Source organism: Papaver somniferum, chromosome 3 (assembly GCF_003573695.1).
Source record: "Papaver somniferum cultivar HN1 chromosome 3, ASM357369v1, whole genome shotgun sequence".
Taxonomy (NCBI): domain Eukaryota; kingdom Viridiplantae; phylum Streptophyta; class Magnoliopsida; order Ranunculales; family Papaveraceae; genus Papaver; species Papaver somniferum.
The window spans coordinates 178,136,430-178,152,050 of record NC_039360.1 but is presented as its reverse complement, the minus strand read 5'-3'; positions in this window follow the sequence as shown (position 1 = coordinate 178,152,050).

Genomic DNA, 15,621 nt, shown 5'->3' with positions numbered 1-15,621 from the left:
TCCGCCGACATTTTTTTTGGACATATTTTCTACATGGGTTGTTCACACACATGGGCTTGGTGGACTTCTTGGTGATGGGCTTTTGAAGACTTGACCTAAGAAGAGCTACAAAAAGGAAAGTTTTCTACTTTCTTGAGGATCACGTATTATTTTCTACTTGGAACTTTGGAGAGCGGATATACAACTAGGGTTTGCTTTTCGTTTATTTTTCATCTTCTTAATTAATTATTGATTATGATTATGATGAACTCCATTATTATGAGTAACTAAACTCAATTATTGGTTATGGGATGAAATTGATTTCTCAAGCATGTTATTTGATTCAATGAATTAGTTTTGTCTCAACTTTATTGTTTATGTTTCATTATTAATATTGTTGCATGATTTGGATGCTAGTTTGGTTGAGTCCGGAATCAATCCGATTTAGTCTTCATCTCTATTGCTAGATTAGGGTTGTCAATACGAAATAGTTGTTTATCCCTGATTTTAAGTAGCATAGTGTGAGTAGTGCTTGTAGTGATATATCCTACTAGTCACATATGAATCATAACCTTTGTTAAAATGAATTAGTGCTTTTACACGTTTGTTCTCTTTGATTAGTCTTATTTCATAAAACTTATTGCTCTTAGGGAGTTAAACTTAATTGTGCTTTTACACTTTAGGTTGCTTTCTAGGTAGATTTCACATTAGCATCTTTTAATGTTATTTGTGATAAAATCGGGAAATAAACGGGATACTCTTGCGATCAAGATAAAAACATCAATTCTAGTCATTGATGAAAATACATGTTTGTGAATGATACTATCCTGTGACCAATATCTTCTCCTTATTGATTATTCCAATTATTTACTTTGCTTTCAATTACTTTTATTGCTTAGATAAAAACAAGAATTCCCCCCCTTGGTTACTAAGAAACTGAAATTTTATAACAACAAAAGCCTCTCCGTGGGAACGAACTCTTTCTTATCACGTACTATATTTATATCTAGTTGAGTGAGAAAGTAAATTATTTTTGACGCATACGACAGCGATCATATGCCAGTTGCACTGCGGCATAACTGGTATAGCTCGTGCATGCCAGTGGCACAGTGGTATAAGTGGCGCCTGGCGTTGCCATGTCCACGAGATTTAAGCGGCTGGTAGCCTAAAACTTTCCACAAGCCTGTCAGTTCGGTGGCGAATTTGTATGGCTGAGATTGCATCTCACGAGGAAGGGTAGTCGTTGATTATGGCTACCTTCTGTTGGCGCCTGGTAATGGCGTTTTGGTGTATGCCACTGGCACTGCGGCATGACTGGTATAGCTCGTGCATGCCAATGGCACGGTGGTATAAGTGGCGCCTGACGTAGCAATGGCCACGAGATTTAAGCAGCTGGTAGCCTAAAACTTGCCACAAGCCTGTCAGTTCGGTGGCGAATTTGGATGGCTGAGATTGCATCTCAAGAGGAAGTATGGCCATTGATTATGGCCATATCTTGTTGTATAACAAAGTGGCGTCATTGGCATAGTGGCGTCTGGCGTAGCCATGGCGTGGCGGCATGCCAGTGGCATAGCCGTGGCATATTCGTGTTAGACCCAAATATGACTTCGGTAACATTGACCCTATTACTAAGTTAATCTTAAGGACTTAGGAGAGTTACTGAACTCAGTTGGCATGACAACTTTTGCCTAAATTAGGGTTTGGCGTATCGCAACCCTATTCAGCACGTGCGGCATGATGGTGGCGTGGCTGGCATAGTTAGCACATGCCAGTGGCACGAAGTAGCGTCTGGCGTAGCCATGGCCGCTAGATTTTGGCGCATTGGCGTGGAAACATTGGCCCTGTTGCCACATCCAATGCTCTGGGAAACATTACTTGGCTTGGTTGGCGTAGCAACTTTTCCTAAATTAGGGTTTGGTGCGTCAAAACCCTAATTAGCGCAAACGCGCGTGCGGCATGTGGCATGTGGCCATTGCACATCGATGTTTTGTGCAAATGGTGTCATAGCCACACCAAAGGAAACATAGCCAGGCCATCATGTGGAAATGACCACAAGAGCAGGATTCCCACGGGTGGCCATGTCATGGCGCCATTATTAGGGTTTCCTGGGTCCTGTACGGTTCGTGGCATGTTGTGGGGCCTGAAGTGGCATGATTTGCACCACGACTGGAAATTAGGGTTAGGACTAACGCCACTAAAGCGGAGCCATGTTTGGAATACCCTAATTGAATATGTTAAGGCGTTTGGCCATGAACAAGGAGTGGGTTAGCATATTGGCGCGCTATTTATGGTAAGTTGCCACGTTCGGCATGCTTCTGTGGCAAAGTGGCGCGTTCGTCATGTTTGGCATGCCAATTAGCGTATTGGTGCGACTTTTGGAAAGTCAATTTGGCATTGTGACCATCTGGCGCAACTTTGCCTCTTTTAATACTGTGGCAGGTTTAGAGCGACCTGATTGGTCGATTAAAAGAGGGGCGTCCAAACGCGTGCGTGGCCACAATTCTGGTGTGCGTGTGGCAAGTTTAGAGTGACCTGATTGGTCGATGGGAAGGGGGACCGGCAAGCAAAGGCGTGGCCACACTTCCAGTGCACCGTGGAGGATTTAAAGCGACCTGATTGGGCGATGGAAAGGGGGTCGGCAAGCAAGGGCGTGGCCACACTTCTAGTGCACCGTGGCGGGTTTAAAGCGATCTGATTGGTCGACAAAGGAATAAGGGCCGTTTGGGTAGCATGGGGCAGGGCTAAGTGGAGCCGGCTAGCCTATGGCATGGCCGCGCTTCCCTAATTGTTGCTCCTACTCCGCGGCTCTGTTTATTCTTTGCTTTCTGACTGAGTATTTTGCGCAAAGGCCTTAACCTTGGTACTTGGAGGTCCGTGCTACTCTGCTGCGAGTGAACACAAATCCGTCATGCCATACCGATATTAAGGGTTCTGCCGGGGAACATAGCACATGAAAAGTACTCAGTGAATCTTATATTAATAAGTAATATAGGCAAGGCACCGAAATTTACAGAACATCTGGGATGGTTGCTACATGCGCCAGTCTGGATAAATTTCATGTACATATATTGAACGGCTCAATAAATATGCCAGTGGAGAGGTTAACACTCATGGCTCCGTTTTCTTACAGAGTGACGTCACATCAGATGCAAGGTTTTACAATTTTAACCCTAAGCTAAAAACCACCATTAATACTCGTGAACACCATTTTTGAACTGTGGTTACAGAACCATGATTAGTTTACAAACTGGTATGCCAACTAAAACAGTTATGTGCTCCCAAACTCGGCTGTGTATCCAAACCGGTATGCAAACCAATTTAGTTTTGTGAACTCCGGAACCCGTGACAGTCTTAAGGTTTCCAAACCGGTACGCCGGAACTTGGTTTGGTTAATTGTTAACAAATCGGTATGTATATTATGACTGAACCAACTCACGAACGACAATGGTATTTGTACCTTGTACACCTACTAACTATGTCGATTCTATTTTCAAGTGCGATTAAATTATTTCTACGAGATAATTAACATTTGATAAATTCTCTAAAAAACACTAGACTTATTTGATTACATGTTTGTGACTCCGGGTTAATATCTTATGTATTCATGAAAATGAATATTAAGCTTTCAATTTCAAATCGGCTAGTTTCGGCTAACGATGTTGAACATAGTATTTGTACACGGTTCGATTACAGTCTCACTTAACCAGAGTGTATATCTTGTTTATGTAAATCAGATTCAAAGATTCATCTAACGATGGATATTACTTGCTTGGTTCCAAAGCTATCTTAGCTTAAACCTAAAGCAACATATGCTTTGAATGTCTATAAAAGGGGAACTCCAAGCAACTGGGAACTTTGAATCCCAACACTACTTTTAGGTGTGTCGTAGTTGTATTTAGAGTCGTCCTCTCCAGAAACCCTTTTAGGGTTTAGCGACTACAAAGACTTCACGGGGATACGTGAAGCCAGGTCCAGTTATCTTTTATCTTAGTAACTCAAGTATCCTGATCTTGTTCGATTATTAATTTATCACTTGAACAAGATAGATAAAAATCACAAAGTTCTCTTAGTATCAAACTTTGTGATTCCGCAAGTTTTATACTTGTGAGGTCAATAATAATCTAGGTTGCACTTTGATAGGCACCTAATATTGTACATATTCTTATCATTTTGTAGGTGTTTACGGTATCTTGTTGCACTAATTGCTTATATTTGTGCCAAATTATGTATTTTGTTTTTCTTGTTCGTTGCGAGTAAATGTGTGGTAATTGTTCCTGATTTTTGTAATGCTAGGGGAATGAAAAGAATGGTCTGAATATGGGATATGCACAAAGTGGAGCTGGAGCTACTATTCCTTGTCGAGTTAGATGTCAAATCGGCTTCAAGCAGATGTAATGGAGAAGGCAGTCGGGGTGCGAGCAGATTTATGATGTGAATGGACCAGTAGTGAACAAGAAGTTCAAAAAGAAGAAATATCAAATCTTGAAATAAATCAATAGGCTGAAGTTCATAACTCAAATACATGGAAATGAGATCAACCCAAGGTCCATTCTTGAATACCAAAACAAGGTACTCATGCTTTACACCAAAATACATTATCATTGTTCTCAACCCGATCTCATACACGAGAAACAATTCTATGTGTTCTTCTTTCTCAAAAACTCAATCGACCCATCTTTTCTTTGTCCCCCCATCTCTACCGGCATGTCATATCTCTCAGATTTTCAATCCCATCCCCTCAACTGAAAAGCCTCCCCTAATTTCCTTACAATTGCTGGCAACAGAGTCTCGAACCATATCTCTGTTGACCCATCCCTCTCTAACCTTAATTTTCTGTCACCATTCATTACTCTCTACCCAATACCATTTCACATCAAACCAATCTTCCTACTGCACGCGATAATTTCACCTCTCCCCTACTGTTAGAAGCTTGGAATGGAGATTGATTTAAGCTTTTAAGACATGAAGACAAGGTCAGGCGGCGCTGTACAAGCATCAAGCATTATCAATTCGTCTGGATTTGAGTTTGCATCACCGACAACAGCAGCAAGAATGGCAAATGAATGGTCTGAATTTCATCTCTCTGCAACACCAATAAAACCAACAACGTTTTCAATTGGGTCCGAATCTGATCTCCTTTCAAACACCGAAAACATCAGTCGATTAGTGAAGATAGTACAATGGGTGTGCATGAATGAAGAGTATTACATAGTGGTGAGTTTTGAGAGCAAATACCTGAATTTTATATTGTTTCTGTTGACAATAGGGATTGATAATTGAGGGTAGAAATTGTATAAAAAGGGGTAATGGATGTGTAATGGGGAGTATGCAGTGAGTAAGAGAGGTCTGAAAATACTCTAATTAGCTCTTTTTTTTCTTCTTCCGAATGTTCTTAAGAAATCAGGGATAAATCAATTGGGTTTAGAAGCTATAATGGGTTTACTTATATTTGAATCTCATTTATCACCTGTTTTAAAAATGTGTTAATTACTTAGCTAGGGTTGAGATGAAACCCTCAAACCATTGCTAGTCACTTATATCTATGATGTTGTTCTTATTGTGTTATATTGAATAAGGATAGGTTCAATCTTTGTGCTGCATTATATAACTATCACCTTGCATGTCTCGCATCCTAGGTCGTTAGAACAACTATATAATGTTGCATCAACTCGTGTAAAACTAATTTCATTAATCTGTGATTAGTTTTGTTGTAAAAAAACAACTGATACTAGGGATTAATACCTTAGTTGATATTGAATCTTCTGTATTGAGATCCCTTTGATGAAGCGAAAGACTTGTATCTTCATCGATGATTCATTATATGGGAAAAGAACAACTTCATTGCTGAGTGTCTAGTATAGTTTGAATGCTGAAATCAACTGGCCAAGTACCATCCCATCAACTGTCTCAAAGCCGTTTATTTTTTTGTTGCATTTTTTATTTAAATCTTTCACAAGACAAACAGTTTCGTCGTTTCCACAATCATTAGACTTAAATTAGTAGAGTAAAACTTAGAAATTCATTCACACCAACCAAATCCGCGAGGGAACGATCCGTGCTTACTGTATTCTACATTGTAGACACCGTATACTTGCGGTTAGTATAATTATAGGTTTTCTAGTCCTACTACACTTCGGATTGCATAAGTCCGGATTTTGAGGTTATCTATACTTTGTCTATTGCTATCGATTTCTAAACCACCTTGATCGAAAATACTTTTTGACCGTAAAAGAAATCAATTATATAGAATTAATCTATGGGAGGAAGATTGGTTCAAAGTATTCAATTGAGTTGAAGCAACTCTTAGTTGGTGTGACGTCAAGGGTATCAATTGCGCAGAGTCCTGCTGGGATTCAAGAGGCGTAGGGAGCGCGACTGTACCTTCATCTATGGGATACCTTTTAGGGATTAACTACATTCCAGAACGAAGTTAATTGGTAGTAGGCTAGTATCTGTAGCGGCTTAATACAGTTTGGTGTTCAATCTGGACTAGGTCCCGGGGTTTTTCTGCATTTGCGGTTTTCTCGTTAACAAAACTTCTAGTGTGTATGTTATTTCTTATTTCGCATTATATTGTTTATCTTTATAATCGAAATATCACAGGTTGTGCGTTAATCAATTACAGTAGATACATCCGACCTTGTTTTGTTGGATACGACTTGATTGATTCTTGTATATCGGTCTTTGTTACCGTCCAAGTTATCTCTTTGTAATTAGGTTCACGGATTTCGTTCTGTAAACGTTCTAATTTCGAGAGAGAGAGAGAGAAATCTAGACACTATTCCTTGATTGAGTTTAGCTTTCGGAATTTTGTTGAGTTATCCATACAGATTGCCTATGAAAAAGTTGGTGGTGTATTTTGGCACCCCAAGTGTTTTCAGGCAGCACTACTAATAATTGTTATTCGTAACCAAAGGAAGCTTATTAAACTCGGAATAGGTAATAGGGACTATGCACCCAATATTAATCCAAAGGTTAACGTTTTATCTTGTGAACACAATCAAGGTACTGTTTATCGAATTCAGGAGCTGTAGATGAGGATCCCGAAAAATTCGAGAATATTGAAGATGATCTTTAAATAAGATGATTCAAAGATCCAAATTATGAATAAACTAATCAATTATTGATTTATTTCAATGTTTGTGTAAAGTTTATTCAGCTATCAATAATATGAATGATTAATTTTTTATTTCTAAATCCTTTGTATCATTATTTTGATAGTTACGATTGCATTGTTTGATTTGAGTGATTATCTCGTTTGCTTTGCTCTCGGTTTATGAGATATTGTTTCGGTTTTCACAAACCCTAATATTTCCAATCTCATATTATGGATATCTCTTATGATTTTGTGACTCTTTGGTATAAGCAGGTTTCAGATCTTGATTAAACTCATGCGTGAAGTCACGATTATACTATTATCGATTTATGATTCATAAATTGTGTATGTAGTATATATATGAGTTTCGATTTTATCTTGTTACATTGGTAACATAAAAGCTAAGACTTTGTCGACCTTTCTCTGGTAAAGGTTGTCTTGTTTGTTATTCTTTTGTCTTACAGGAAAATAACAACTCACATGAAGAGAGTTCTATATTGAACTGGTGCTAAAACATCATATCATTATGGGGAGAGTGGTTGTGGAAACCGAGAGAAGAATTATTTTGATAATCCTTCCTGATATGAAAACTTGATCGGTTCAAATCTTAGTTTGTCATATCGAAAAGTAAGGTAACGATTTATTTATGTTTGTTAATCGTTCTCCTATTAAGAAAAATTAATTTAAAGGCCTATTCTTGCTTCTTTTTAACGAAATAGGAGGTTCAATTGTCTTAATCCAATTGATTCCTGATAAGAAAAATTAAGTAACTATGATCTTAGTTTAGGCTTATCAAAACGAGGTACGGTTATTCAAGTCTAATCGGATCCTTGATAAGAAAACTAGTTAACCTAGTTTTGTCTTTCCTAAATGAGGTACACTTATTTATGAATAATTGAATCCTGATAAGCAACCGAGTTAATTCTTATGTTTTTCTGACTTATCAAAATCAGATGAAAAATTGATTCGGGCAATTGTTTCCTTGATAAGGTGCTAAAACAAACTACTTAGGTAGTTTCGATTTTAGTATTACTTATCTAAACTGGTATGTTAAACATTTGTGCTTAACTCTTATAGGTTGTATGAGTTCTTATGAACTTATGAGATCCTTTCGGTTTGCTCTTGTATTTTTTTCATGTCTTTGTCATTTTTGTGACAAAAAGGGGAAGAAATATATGGAGTATACGGGTGATTTACAATCATTGAGAAAGGATATATGTGCTGGAAAGTATATATCTAACGGAAGAGTAAAACATAGATTAAAGGGGAGAAACGTATCATATTGTTGTGTAGTATTTCATACTACAAAAGAGGAATAACAAACATGTTTGGATTTAATATCTACTAGCTTTCCTTTAGGGGGAGTAAATATTTTGTTATTCAAATGCGTCAACAACAACATTTATTTTGAATATGTGCAGGTTATTGTATTGTTGAAACTTGAAATCAAGCGTATGAAGAATGAGTTAAGAGAATGTTATGTAATATATGTATCTTTTAATTTGTGTATTCTCCATGTGTAATAGAGTTTTTTCACAAAAATTGATAAAGGGGGAGATTGTTAGAGCACTGCTCGCCACCAAGCGTTGGTATGTCAAGGTTGGTTGGCATATTTTAGTATCAAACTCATAAGTTATTGATCAGATTACTAGAGTTAACTTCATTAGATTAGACTAGGAAGTCCAGAAATATTGAGCCATACAAGTATTACTTTGAAGATCTGAAGATTCCGAAGACGTAGCAACATCAACGATGATATCATCCTTCCACTTGAGGTTAGTAATACATGACTTGACTTGTTTTCATTTTTATATCGTAAGCTTTCAAGACCTTTCTGATTGAAAACACAACATACAAAGTTATATACATGAAGCTCTAGTATAAGAGACTTGATCATTATATTATGATCAAAGTGTCAAGGAACAATGTATCAATAGTGATGAATACTTTATATTGGTATATTGAATTACGAAGTATAATGCTTATCTTTTGAACTTCGTAATTGCTATATCAACATAATCTTTGTAACTCATTACTGTATCGTGTAGTGAACATAGGTTTGATTCCATGCTTAGAAAACTATGTTTAATTACATGAGTTTAAGTAAGTAGACTTACGAACTTGTTTCGTAGTTGAAAGAAATCAAGAGGATTAAAGGTCCATTTTTCATTGAAGATCTAAGGTTGGACCGATCCTAACTTATATATGGAATGAAGGTAGAACCGATCCTAACTTATGTTGGGAGTAGGGTAGAACCAATCCTACATATATTCGGAGCCAAGGTAAAACCTATCCTAACCTATGTTGGGAGTCAAGGTAGATACGGTCTCAATAGGCAAAAACGATTTTTCTAGTTCATGTACACTTCAGGGTTTGTGTGATTTGGAAATTGGGTTTGCAAAATAATAAAGTTCAAGATGTCGACACAATGAGTAATTTGAACATGAGATGAAATCTTATTCCTTTATTATTCAAAGATATTCCTTAATACTCAAGGTGAGATCCCAAACCAAAATAGTAGAAAATCTGTTTGAGATTTCAAATTAATATGTTTTGTTTTACCAACAAGCAAAACATATTTTCGGAAAAAATATACTAGTTAAGTGCTAGCTAATATTGAGTTGTCCAAGAGATTTCGGTTATATAGTTGGATATTGGTTGGAATTAGACAAAATCGATTTTAGGTGCTTTATTGCATATCTTAAGAATATATTTCAGTTATGGATATTCCTTGATATCCAAACTACCTAGGTCTATAAGTTCTTTTTACAAACTTATCCTGAGGCAGGCACTTCTTTTCGTAGTCACTGTTGTAGCCGAGTAATAATATTACTTTTAATACTATCTTGGGTAGGAGAATAACCTAATTAGACGAAATCTCTTACTTACGCTAGTTTAAAGACTTCTTTGGGATCAAGATGCGTTTACTACTACCGTTGGTGGGAAACTAAAATCTGCATTGTTATTTTGGTTTCCGATTATTGATTTGATTGACTAGCGGTTGTTAACTCTTGATTGCACCTAGTTTGGTTATTCTTGAGAGCCTTTTCTTATGACATAAAGTCGATCAAACTAGATCAAGAGATGAATGCTAGTTCATATCTGTCTTTAGATATGTCGTTAACTTGTGATCATCTATTATTAACAGACTCTATTCTATGCGTGATAAATCATAATAAGTTGGAATCAAGTTTGTTATTGTGCAGGTACAAAAAATTATTTAAGACAAGAAGATTATTCTTATTGGTTTCGTCTCTTTGTGATTTTCTTCGCGCACAAACTTGATCGGATGGGATCCGACTAAATCTAGTTTATCTTTTGATAGACTTTGATAGTCGTATTTAGATCGACAAGCTATCATTTGGTGGTATTTTTCAGTATCCGAATCAGGTAGTTCTGGTTAACTTGATCGGTTAACTTGTTAATCCATATCTTGGAGGATATAAACCCGACAAAGGAGTTTTATTGATTTTAAACAGAAAAGCCTTTGTCACGCTCTATAACATATCTCTGATTTATTTCCTGAGATTGGAGAGTGGTTACCAAACAGATTAGTCCTTTACTGTTTGGAAGATTATCGAAAGGGTTGAGTGCTTAAAGTCTTCAGAGAGGCTGAAACAACTTAAGATAATGAAATGTTTCTTAGGATTCACGTGCGTTGGCCAGATTGGTTGTAGGCGCAGAGATACCGAGGAAACTAGGGGTAGTTTACTCGGTCTCAACTATACGAAGCTGGTAGTGTTTTTGTATAAAGGCTTAATTATGAGAGAATTCAAATTTGGACTAGGTTCCGGGTTTTTCTGCATTTGTTATTTCCTCGTTAACATAATATTGTTGTGTCTTTACTTTTACTTTGCGCAATTATAATTAAAATTAAATACACTGTACGTTAATCCCAAACACGTGGTTTGATCCCTATAGTTAAGCTTCGGTTTCGAACTAGTAACTACATACCAAGTGTATACCTTGTGGTTGCTATTTTCTTGAAATTCTCTGTCTATATTAGATCACGCAAGGTATCAGACTTATAAGTTGATATCGAAAACACTGTGGTGTATTTGGTACCCTTGTCATTTCAGTATCTTGTCGGTCGGACGTAGGTTGGGTAGATGGGTTGTAACAAGAGACACTAATTGTACCATGTGTGATAAATCCCTTCATACAGATGAACATACCCTTCTTAGATGCCCATTCAGTAGAGCGGTCTGGTTTATTGTAGATTGCGGAATTGACTAGCATAGTGTTAGGGCGTCAGATTGGATAGAGTTTTGGGTCAACAACAAAAGAACCAGTTTTATACCTAATGGGAAGTGGAACCAAGTGTGTGTTGTTACAAAATGGTTTATATGGAAATCTAGGTGCCCGAAATGTTTCCAAAACATCCAACAAACCTCGCGGTCGTTGTAGATCTTATCAATAACCATATCAAAACTTGTAATAGCAACCAAACAGGTCTGGTCTCCAACGGAAACCCGAACACAAACAATAACAACAAACACAAACCATGATCCCCAGATAAAAGTTATCTATGCTATGATACAATTGTTATTGCGGTCATTGTTCAAACAGATGAAAAATGGGCAATCAAGGGACAAATGGACTTCCACTGCGAAATGAGCTCAATTGGAAAAAAACAATGCACTCAGATTAATTAAAGCGATGAAGTGGAATCAATAACACATGAAGAGGATTTGCAACATTGAAATTGAGGATAACAAGTTGATGAAGAAATTGAAAATGAAATGGAAGTTCCCTCAAAGAACAACTAATATTGCGATCATCGAAGAAAATGTAAACTTATTTTGTAATTTTAGATAATTTAATTATAATCCAGAACTTATTTCTATTTCTCAAGCATATGTCCCTCTAGAGATGGTAGCAACATTTTAATTAATTCTGATTGTAATTCGCCTATGGCAAACAATGCTACTCAAAACCGTAGTCTGAGAAGCTAGTCTTTTAATATATAACTTATTTCTACCTCGTTTAATTGGGGGATGATTAGCATTAATCTTACTTAATTAGAGTTTAACCATTTTTTTTGTTTTTTATGTTTGGACAGATTTGCATGAAAAGTCATTTTGGTATTGAAGTGTCGTTATTCTAGAGTCGTTATTGTCATTGAAGTGCCGTTATCATAGAGTCGTTATTTTTTCCCGAAGTGTCGTTATGGTAGAGTCGTTATTTACTTTAAAGGGTCATCAAGGAATTGAATTATGAACATGACGACTTCTAAAGAGTCGTTGTTGTCTTTGAAGTGTCATTATTGTCTAAAAAGAGTCGTTATTTTCTTCAAAGAGTCATTAATGAGAGTCGTCATTGTCTTTGGGGTGTCGTTATTGTTTAAAAAGATTCGTTATCTTCTTAAAAGAGTCATTAATGACACAAATGAATTAAAGGGTAGTAATAGTATTGAATATGACCATGACGACCTTTTAGAGTCATTATATCCAATGAAGGGTCGTTAATTTAGAGTCGTTATTGTCTTTGAAGAGTCGTTATTGTTGGAATCTTGCAACAATTAACAACACGTTAGATGTATCAAAATAATATGTAAATAATTAAATCAAAACAACTCTACCAAAAATATTTTATTAGAGTTCATTTTTCTCTAACAGTTATATCCACTAGGGATGGTCCAGGTTTCAGACTGCTTCAGCAGAGGATGTCAACTTGTTAAAGCATGGCTCGGTTGAACCCACCAAGCGTTGGTATGTCAAGTTTGGTTGTCATATTTTAGTGAATAAAACTCATGTTAAGAGTCGCTTGATTATGTACTAGAGTTAAACTTCGTATAAGTTAGCTTGAAAGTATTAGGATACGAGACATTACAAGTATTGCGAAGACTTGAAGATGTGAAGAAGCAAGGAGCTACAACGACAATAATCATCCTTCCACTTGAGGTTAGTGATATTTGACTTGAACTGTTTCATTCCCTAACGTATCTTTCAAGTCGTGCATATTGAAAACATAACTGCGAAGCATATTTGAACTCTAGATAGACATAGTATTAAGGAATACAATACGAGGTTTATTGCTTAACCATTAAACTTTGTAGATAAGACATCGCCATAATCATTTGAATGCTATTGTGATTATGTATGGGTATGAGGTGAGGATTTCATCCTAGGGAACAATGTTTACATGTGTTCTAAGGAAGTAAGTTCATAAACTTGTTTTGTGAACCGAAAAATAAATTACCAGGTGTTATTGGTTTTGTTATTCATCGCATATCTTATGAACAACCAATATGTGTGATAAAGTAGAACCGCTCACAACTTGTTGTGTTTTTGGTAGAACTATTCAGAAAGGCCTGACTTTTGTATTGGTATAACTTTTATTAGTAAAACCAATCTTAAGTAATCACCTTGGTGTGACCGGATTATGTATGCCTTGGGGAAAGGGAACCGATCCTTGTAAGGGAAAGGGAACCGATCCTTGTAAGGGGTGCAATACATCAAGGGGAACCGATCCTTGTATGGGGTGCAGCAAGGTTTACAGCAGAAAGGGGAACCGATCCTGTGAACATGTGAAACACATATAAGTTAGATACCATATATATGTGGGTAACCGATCCTAGTACCTAGTCAACCGGATCTTTTGGGAAGCTAGTGTGACTATGCGTAGTACTCACATGGAGGTAGAACCGAAACTTGTTTTGGTAGAACCGTAAACCCATGATTGTGATTGAATGTTGGTTTGATCAATCACATAGTTCTTGAAAGTCAGATGAACCAATTTTAAACTTGTTTGGAAGTGTGGCAAATCGGTTTCAAGGTTGTAAGTGTGGAAGAGAACTTACAAAGTAAAGATGTCGACAAACTTTGAACACGTGCTGAGAATGTTTATTTCTATAATTGTTCAAAGATATTCCTTAACGGCTAAGGGAAGAGAATCCCAGGATCGAAACACAAATAAGTTAAGAATCTTTTAATTAAGGTTATTAATTTCATTTGTATGGAAATTACAGAATTGGTAATGTGCATTTACTAATTATATTTTCCAAGAGATTTCAATTGTTATTTTTGGACAGAGCATTTCCAGGAATTATGAAAATAGGACCTATGCATTTATGAATATCTTGAGAATATTTTCGGTTTTGGAAATTCCTTGGTGTCCAAACTTCCTTGTCTATAAATACACGAAGTTTGCCTTTCTAGCAAACTAATCCTTCGTAACAACAGACTTCCTCTTTTGTCTTTGTTACTGGTGTAGCCGACTATCGGAAAGGAGAGTAATCTAATTAGGTAAAATCTCTTACGACCGCTCGTTTTAAAGTCTTCTTTGGGATTGAGAAGCTCTAGCGCGACCCGTTGGTGGGAAACTAGATAATTGCGGTTTATCTTTGTTTTCGATTGATTTGATTGACTAACGGTGGTTGAAATATGATTGCACCTAGTTTGTTTATTCTTGAGAATCTTCTCTTCTGATATAAGATTCACTCAAACTAGTTCAGAGTTTCGACAGGGATCTTTAGACTGTTGTTAGTTCTAAAGACGATCTTGTGATAATCCATTGTTAACAGACTCCGTTCTGTGCGTGATTGATCACAAGAGATTCAAGTGACTGTGTGCAGGTTTTTATTGAAGATTTAAGAAGATTTGAAGACAAAGAAGATATTGAAGGTCTGACTTGGGTTTTATAATCTTTGGTGTGCACAATACTTGTTTCGGTAAAAGAGGATCCAGTTAATAATCGGTTTATCCTTATGGTAGATTGGATTGATTAATTGAGTAGATCGGCATCAACGCGGTTCTTCGGATTAAAGGTGTTGTTGGCTTAATCTTAAACGATTACCTTAGGGTGATTTAACATAATATATATCTAGACCCGACGAAGGAGTTTATGTTAAGATAAACGGAAGAGCCTTTGTCCGACTCATATCACTTGGTTGAATATAGTTGATACCAAACAGATTTCTTGTTCCTTTACTGTTTGGAATACGAACCAAAGGGATTGTTCCAAGTGCGTGACTTATTCATAGGTCGGAGGCGTGGGAATATAGACGGAACTAAGTGAACTATAAGGTTAGTTACTTGGTCTCAACTATACGAAGTTAGGTGTAATTTTGTGTAGCGGCTTAATCCTGAGAGTATTCAATTCTGGACTAGGTCCCGGGATTTTTCCTGCATTTGCGGTTTACTCGTTAACAAAATCTTGCCGTGTCATTTACTTTTATTTTCCGCATTATAATTGTTTTATTATAATTAAAGTAAATTACACAAACGTTAATTCCTATTTACTTGATAAGCAATCCTATTGTGTTAGGTTAAGTCCGAACCTTTGTATCAAGTAAACATACTTCGTTGTCGTATTGTCTCGATCTCGTATCCATAGACGATCACACGAAGTGTGAACCGATTGGTTGTATTGTCTTGACTCAGTCCATAGACAATCACTTTCGGAGAAAGGACTTATAGGTAGAAAAAGTTTTAGCTTGAGGCATATTTGGGTACCCTCGCCTTTTCACAACTCTCCCTATCAAACACGTGGCCTAGGTGTCTACACTATAGAGGATACTAAACAATTTTGTTATCTAGCATCTT